General features: G+C 47.4%; 1 long non-coding RNA gene across 2 annotated transcripts; it reads left to right on the plus strand.

The window, feature by feature from the left end:
- The first annotated feature begins 227 nt into the window (after window positions 1-227).
- Window positions 228-7,944, plus strand: LOC146601588 (uncharacterized). 2 transcript variants are annotated; one of them, XR_014895253.1, is made up of 3 exons: window positions 228-467; window positions 6,931-7,207; window positions 7,779-7,944. It is a non-coding gene; the product is annotated as an uncharacterized LOC146601588 (long non-coding RNA). The 2 variants fall into 2 exon arrangements; XR_014895254.1 differs by lacking the exon at window positions 228-467 and adding an exon at window positions 4,804-4,877.
- The last annotated feature ends 381 nt before the right edge of the window (window positions 7,945-8,325 follow it).

The following is an 8,325-nucleotide window of genomic DNA, read 5'->3' on the forward strand; positions in this document are numbered from 1 at the left end:
TTCTGGCACCATTGTATASTTGCCCGGCACCAAATGCTCAATTATAGACAAAATTGAATTTACAATTTGCTTTTGGGCAATGTGTAAATTGGCCCTTCATTGATTATTAATGAAGTGCTAATTGCTCTTTGCAACCAATTTTTATGCAAATGATATTAGTGCTATTTGCACAATCCTGCAATTTACAGTTTTACATTTGGAATGGCCAAGTGAAAAGATGTGAAAAGATGACAGCTTGTCCTAAAAGAAAACAAAAAGGTGGGGGGGAATCACAAAACTTGCAAAACTTGGAGTAGCAAAATAACACAGTTAAGAAGGAGAAAACATTAAAAACCCGAACAAACAAACCCTCTCTCTTTATTGATTGYTACAGATTCAGCGTTGACAGGGGTTGTTCTGAATGTAACAGGATCCCATGGCAGATGGAAACCAGACTCCAGGCATTTGCAATGTTTTTCACTGAGGAGGTCAGTATATGAATTTGCCTGTGAAAACATTGATGTTAGGCTGCCAGCATTACCCATTCAAGAGCTGGGTGCTTTTCTCRGTGACAAATGATGCGGTGTTAGTTTGCGAATCAAGTGTGGGCAGCTGCTGAACTGTTTTGGCACAGAGTTCCTCTCTGAAATAACACCTTCTCCCAGCGCACAAGGCTAGGAGCTAAATGCATAAGATCATCTGCACGAGGTTCTTGTAAATCCACAGTTCTCCTGCCCACCACTGGGCAAGACTGCTGCTCCTTTACACCTTCCTGCCTTTTCTTCTCTGTCACGGTAACAACTTGTAGGTGGTGCCAGGAGTTARATTTTGGCTGAGGAGCTCTGTGTGAGAAGGCTGTGCTCCTGGAAGRCAGTGAGCATGATGAATCTCGCTTTGCAGGTGAGAAATTAAAGTTTCCAGTAAAGGCTTGTTTGCAAGTTGCAGATCCAATTTCCTTGGAGGATCTGGGTTTTGCTGCCTGGTCTGAGGCTTCTCAGGAAGCCTTTGTTGGAGTAAAAAATTAGCCTGAGCCCCAAGCTATTCCCTAATCGCTTCCCCTCTGTGAAACTCCAAGAAGGGCCTACTTTTCAGTGTACTTAAACAAATTTGTTCGAAGGAACAGGGTAGCCTCGTCTGCTATTTGGTGACAGTGTTGCTGATGGAACAAGGCATGCTAGTTCCCTTAAAGACATTATTTTTTAATTTGGGGAGAGGCTGGCTATGGCCATTAAGACTTGAGGAAGCAACAGGTAGCCCCTGTGCAATAGGATAATATGAAACATAGTGCTTGTGTGAGCTGCATTGGTCAGGCASGTTGAAAATAAATTTGCTGTGGGGAACCTCAAGAGATGAACAGTGAAGGTGGAAGTCAGCTTAAACCTGTCCATGCCAGAGAGAACAAGATAACAGGAGAATTTATTGTTGATCCACAGCCACTACCATCTTTATTCAATTTTATTATTCATTTTAGTGCTCATATGTTGGAAAGGTATCAATTTTACTTGCAACTCCTGTGTTTATACAGCCAGGGATCCTATTTATTCTTTGGTCACAGCAACACGCTGGGAGTTAATGCTGAGTTCCTTGTTCACAGCAGTTCCTGATCCCTCCAGAGCTGCTACTTTTCCAAATGCATCYCTCCATTCTTAGACATTCACTGCAATCTTCCTTCTGACATACCTGACCTTACCGTTGGCCGTATTAATGCCTTTTGCTGAAATGAGTCCAGGTAACCAAGTGATTCACGTTGTACTTGTTTCTATTCTGGTTTTCTATCATGCCCAGCTTTACCAGCAGTGGTTTGAAGTTTTCTTCTGGAGCCTTGATGAGAACATCATTTCTTATTGTGCCTTTTGCTGTTCTTGTGTTCAGCCTTCAGAAGAGGAAGAAGTGAGCAGATTGTTGTCCAAATGTTTTATCCCCATCCAGACCTGGATAAGGGTATCAGCAAAGCTCTAGACCMTACCTCTGTTTCACAACAGAGCTGCTGGTTGACACTGGTGAAAGTCTCTGATACCCCAGTACAGTCTGTGGCTGCAGCTCCTAAATCTTTCCCATGGTGATGCCTGGGCACACACTAGGCTCCCTGCTCTGTTTCCTCAGGCAGCAGCACAGGAATTTTGCTGCAGCTGCAGGGATTGCTGTAGGCTGGCTTGTTCTTGCTTGGGAGCATGGGAAGATTTCCTCTTGTTTTGATTACAGTGTGAGTTGTTTTCTCGGTAGGACGTAGCTTCTGCTTGTTCCTGATGTGGCTACCAATGCTGCGCAAAATGCAGGTCCCCCCATCCCAACATTACCTAAATCAGAGTGCTGGTGGCTACAAAATAGAGATGCACTAGGAAAGGCAAGAGAAAGAGTCATGACCTTTCTCCCCAGAAGGGCTGCTGGAAATTTGCAGCTGCTTCGTGGCAGAGCAGGGRAGTGAGTGTGAGGAAGAGGAGGGTGTCTCCCTGCTCCTTCCCTGCAAAAGGCACAGAGGAGCACCATGTGCCGGGGAAACTGCGCAGAGCCGAGGAGGGAGGTACAAAGGAAATGCTAGAGAAAGGCGGCTGTGCTTTCCCCAAGGAGCTGCTGGTGCTGCTGTAAGGCCTCGCGTGGACGCAGCGTGGCAGTCTTCTCAAGTGCACCGTGCATCCGCTTCCCACGCCTGAGGGAACCTCTCCCCACGTCCGACCCCGGTCACTAGCCTCAGCGCCTGCCCCTTGGCACGCAGCACAGGCCAGCTGCTCAGGCAACCGCCAGCGTCGGGGCGCAGGGACAGTGATCGTGCCAGGGCCCTGGGCCTTCCCTCCCCAGGAGGGAGCACCCCGCTGCTTCAGACCCTCGTGTCTGTGCCRAGCACCTTGTGGTCTCCACATGGGCACTGAGGACCCCATCAAAGCATCGCATCCCAGCCCTGACTGCTCACYGCCAGCACACCCAGCTCCGGCGACCTCCTGTCAGTGCTCTAACCTGAAGTCAGAGCTTTGCTGGTGATCCTCAGCTCAGAAACCTGCAGATACCTAGGCCCTCCCAGGGGCTCAGCCAGAGGAAAGTTTTCAGAGGATATTTTACAGCACACAGCTTCTTGGAGCGCATATCAGGGTTTCCCTGTTACACAGATGTGTGCAGATATAAACCATAAATGTTTTATAGATAGATCAGCCAGGAAATAGTTTCCAGAAAGGTAAATCTTCATTTTTTAGKCTTGGGAGAACTCTTTGAGCATATCTTGGAGATATATTGGTTTGCCTTGTTTTAGGGGAGATAAATTGTGCCTTCTCAGGGCAGATGTGACCCTCATCTGGATGAGGACCAGCCATGATGGCTGAGGTGCAGGAGGTGGGAGCAAACTGCCAGGAGGGGCAAAACCCACCCAGCCACCTCCCTCAGGAAGGTCTTTCCTGGCTTCTGAGATAAAATCTGCATTATTCCCAGGGGGAAGAGCTTTCTTAGTGCAGCAAAACCCCAAAGACTTGGGCCCACAAYGGCTAGTGATGTTGAACAAGTCTCCTCATGCTTTAAGGTGAGTGCATCAGGCAGTTTCAGTGCACCTCCCCATGAGCAGTGCTCTGGGTGCTAATGGCCACGTACGCAGCCTTGCCACGGCTCAGGCAAGAGGCTAACCATCACACCACAAACAGAAACTCAGTCAGCAAAGCTGTTCCTAGCTTTAAGACCTTTTACTTTCTCAGATGTTGACAGAAAAGCGCACTAGTGATTAAAGGAAGCACTTTTTTATGACCCAAAATGAACCTAGGGAACTCACTGCTGTGTGTAGTGCTGTAACAAGAGCTGAAACCAAGAACTTGCAAAGCTTGAAAAATAGTTCAGCATTTAAACAGATAACAGGACCCACTTAACTTTGGCTTGAGTTAAAACACCTTAGATTTGAACCTTAGACCATCTATGGTTTAAGRACTATAGGATGATCTGAGGACCTTCATGTGGTCCTAAGATCTATGGTCTAAGGAGCAGCAGGATGGGATGAGGCTGGAGCTTATTACCGGTATGGAGCCCTGCACTGTTTGGGGATGGCTTCCCTTTTTACTTTGGTATGTCTGGGCCTGGAAACTTGGAGGTGTAGCAGATGGYATGTCCCAAGGGGACTTGCAGGGCTGCACATAGCCTCTGTGGTGGCAGAGGGGCAGGTGTAGGGGAGCACGCGTGGTGGCTGGCCTCGCAGCAGGGCAGCCGGGCAGAGCTCTGCAGTAACAGTGCCTCGCTGGCGGGCTGTTTGTCACCTGCTTTATTAGCACCGCTGCAGGCATGAATCACAGGGGGGACCGACCTCAGAGGGTCCCCGGGTCCGGGGGGCTGCTCGGCTTATCTCAGTGACACGGCGTCCAGCTACCCCTCTGTCCTCCCGGCTTCGGGCTTCCCTGGGCTGACGCCCGGCCCCATCCCTCTCTCCCAGGATGACTCTGCAGGGCCTGGGAGCTCCCTGCAAGGCAGACGTCAGCACCACTCTCCCCTCGCCCTGAGCAAAAGGGTTGGAGCTTCAATTTAAATAATTGTTGCCAGGGTTTCAGTGGTGACTCATTAGTCTCCAAGACAGGAGTCCCTTGTTAGCGGGGACTATCTGGGGAGCTCTCCTCCCCTGTGTTGCCAAGGCACCTAAACCAGAGCGACTTTTTGCACCTCCTTCTGCTCCTTCCTCTCGCATTTTGTTTTGCAAMACATTTGTGCTGGGTTTCCAGCACCCCTCTCTCTGCATGCCGGGCTGAGCGGGCACGGGGGCGTATGTGCAGGTGTGTGCCGTGCACGCCGGGAAACGGCCCTGGCTTTGCTGCAGGGCAGCAGCTTGGCCTTGCTCTTTGCTCTTTGTTTTAACAGAGATGGAGAGGGAGACAGCTGCTGCATTCGCTGCCCTGTGATAGCCGCCCTATTTCGGCAGAGAGGAGGAAGAGCAGAGGAAGGTCTGGCACCGTCGTTCTTTTCCATTCGCACCTGCACCAGCTGGGCTCGGCTCTGGCCTAGGACRGGCAGAGGTCTTGGTGCTTGGCCTGAGGGCAAAGCAGAGCTGGGAGCCCACGTGCTCACCAAGGGTCTCTCTTTTTTGCAGCGTGCTGGCGTCTTTACCAGCCTCCTGTTAGGCCAAAGCCGGGCTGAGAGAGAAAGCTCCACTCAGCCGTTTTGCTGGGTCACGGAGTGTGTTGTGGGCCAGTTCATGGCTTTTTGTCACTGRGATGTCTGTTGGCTGAATCTTCAGGTATTGGCATGGCAGATCAATGTCTGGGCTTTTCTGAGCCAGATAGGAAACCTCAATGAGGGACAAAATTGGGATGATGAGAAAGAAGGGAAATAAACTCACTTTGACCATTTAAGCTTTTAAATTTCCTGAAGCTTTAAAAGATGCTTTAATCTTCAGGATTTTCTTCTGTTTTCCTTCCAAATCTAGTCTGGAAGCATCTTCTACCAATGAAATAATAACAAAGTTATGCTTCCTCCTATTCTTTGGCAGTGGCTCCTGCCATTGACAGTGGCAGCTTTCCCTAGGCTGGTTCTCCACTTCCAAAGAGGAGGCTGCGTTTCCCAGGGAGATGTGGCAGGTTTTGCTGCAGTTGGGTTTGGGTTACTGGTTCATCCCTCCTTTGTGCCAAGCGGTCTCTACCGCACACCTGCAGCTTCTCATCCYAGGGCCGAGTGCTTCCCTGCACCATGCCAGCATCAGTGACGCCGTGAATTTTGGGGCTCTCTCCTCAGGGTGGTAGGAGACTTTGGTCATGACCTCCCACTYGCTGCGCTCAGTGCTGTGACACCAGAGTGCTACATTAGCAGCTGCCAGTCCTGTGCTTGCTGCCTTTGGATCCAGGTTGTTTGTGTTGATAGACAGTCTCCATGGTCTTCCGTGAGCTTTGCAATCAGCCACGGGTTCACCTGACTTTGCATGGGTATATTTGTTCAATTTGTTCTTAGAATCTCCAAAAAGTCCAAGGGAAGCTCACAAGGTGGAGGAGAAAACTCCTTTTGTGCCCCATACAAGAACACTTCCCTCTGTGTGCCAGTGGGTTTTGGTGTCCACAATAAGGCTCTWTCTCCCTATGGAAAACAAAACCAAAAAAAGAAATTGTGGGCCTTATGTTCTGGGACCAGAGTCTGTGTGGAAACTCATTTTAAATCCCTCAAATTTGAGGAATATGTATTTTAAATATGATGCTATAAAAATATAATAAATGTTTAATTTTATTTTTATTAAATACTAAATTGATGATGGCTGACACTTTATTAAAGTGTCAAAGTGAGTGTTCCTACATTCTAATTACTTATTCTAACAAGGAGGCAGACTCGTCGGGAGCTGTGCGCGCTGGTGTGCGCTGGCGAGGGACGCTCCTGTTAAGTAACACCTATTAAACTATCATTTGCACCTAGAGGCATCTCATTAATATCTCAACTGGTGTGAGTGCACTGCCAGTGCCTACCTGACCCAGGGTGTTGACAGAAGAAATGGCTCCAGGAGGCCTTTCCTTACTCCAGGCTCCCCCCTACAAATAATTCCTATAAAATTAATAACGACTATTCCACTTAATTGAATTCCTGATAAATGAAGATTCTTCCAGGTCCCCATTAAATGCATCCAAAAGATGTTTGAGGGGTGCTGCACCACAGTCTGGGAAAAGTTTTGTTCCTGTTCTTTCTCTCCACCCTGCTTCCTCCTCTCCAAGCCTCTTTTCATTCTGTCCACATCTGTGGTTTCTSCTCCCTCATCAGTCCTGTCCTTGTCTGGACTCAATCTTCTCCGTTCTGCAATACTTCCCCTTCTGACTCTGCTATTTGACTCCCTACCACTTCTCCACCTCTGCCTGTATCTATCGTTGTGGCTACCCTCAGTATTAATTTTCCTCCTGGATCTACTCTTTCTTTCCTCCCTTCCCCATCATCATTTTTTTTTCTTTTTCCCTAGCTTTCTGCCATCTTTGTTTTGCTCTTCATCTCACCAGTAACACCTGTTTTTCTCATGTTTCCTTTCAGGCCTTAAAAACATTGTCTTAGAGGAATTTCCTCACTAGTGCAAAATCCGTGTTGCATAAGGACATAGCAGTGCACCTTTAGAGCTGTCCAGGCATGGGGAAGCTATGTCCTCTGCCAGTGTGGATACTGTCATCCCCGAAAAACCTCATGGGACATTCAAGGCTCCTTGTAGCAATCCTCTCATCCCACCCTCCCCTTGGATTATGAGATACCTGTATAAGAAGATAAGACAGAGTCTGTGTGGTCACCACCTGGATGTCAGATCATTCCAACAGAGGTAAAGGGGCTCTGCAAGGGACACTTTGGAGCCTGAAGTTTATTTTGAACTGCAGGGCTATCTTTAATCCCCTTTCCTCTACTGCTTGCAGGCAAAACACTGCTTTTTTACTGTTATTCTGTGCAGCTGCGCTATTGGCATTGGGATTTGGTTGGTTTTTTTTTTNTTTTTTTTTTTTTTTTTTTTTTTTTTTTTTTTTTTTTTGTTCCTTTAATACATACAAAAATACCCACTAAAAAATTCCATTCTATTTTTATTTCATTCCAATTAGAAAAACAAACTAGAAACTACACTTAATATTAAAAACGCCAACTCGAGATTCAAAGCAAGCAACTTAAAAATAAATAAATACATAATGGAAAAAATATCATTAAATAACACATGAATAACAAGTAATGGGATTTTAATCTTCTTGCTAGGAGAGGCTACTTCTTCATCACTAAAGGTGACTCACAAAGAGCATCACTCTGGGAAAGTTAGAAGTGATAATTTGATAAGACTCAGGGGTTGTGTGGGACTGAAAGAGGAATAAAACAACCTTGCATGAGGCTCTCTCTCCTCTGTCTTCTAGTGATGAACGAAGCTGGAAAACCTGGCCAATTCAGAGCTGACAAAAAGTAAAACACAATCATGTCTTTGAGAAATACTCAAGTAGCCTGGGAATCGTTGCCCCTGGATGTCATCAAGGCTGAGAGAGCTGAATGGAGTTCAAAAGGGGGTTCGACGTTTGTATGGATAACTGTATTCAGAATTGCAGGAATATTTWAAAAAAAAAAAGATAAATCAACAATGCCCTCTGAAGAGGTCTGGAGAGTATCTTTGGTGCCTACACCAGCACTTGGCTAACCCTGAGCTATCAGAAGGTAGGAAGAAATTTCCTCCAATGGTAAGTTACTCCCAAAACAGTGTTTCTTGTGCCAGCTTCTGAGTCCTCCAGTGCCAGGTGTTGGTCAAGAAAGAGCCGTGCGCCGGCTGAGCCTCCAGGGAACTGCCTGGACATCTGAAAGCACCAGGACAGAGGGACACTGGAGGGGTGYCTTTGGGAATGACATCTGAGGGGAGCGCAGAAGGGACATGGAGGGGTAGTAGCAGACATACTCTGTCTCTAGCATTCCTTT

This window comes from Rhea americana, unplaced genomic scaffold (genome assembly GCF_003343005.1).
Source record: "Rhea americana isolate MKP2758 unplaced genomic scaffold, rheAme1 scaffold_10, whole genome shotgun sequence".
Taxonomy (NCBI): Eukaryota; Metazoa; Chordata; class Aves; order Rheiformes; family Rheidae; genus Rhea; species Rhea americana.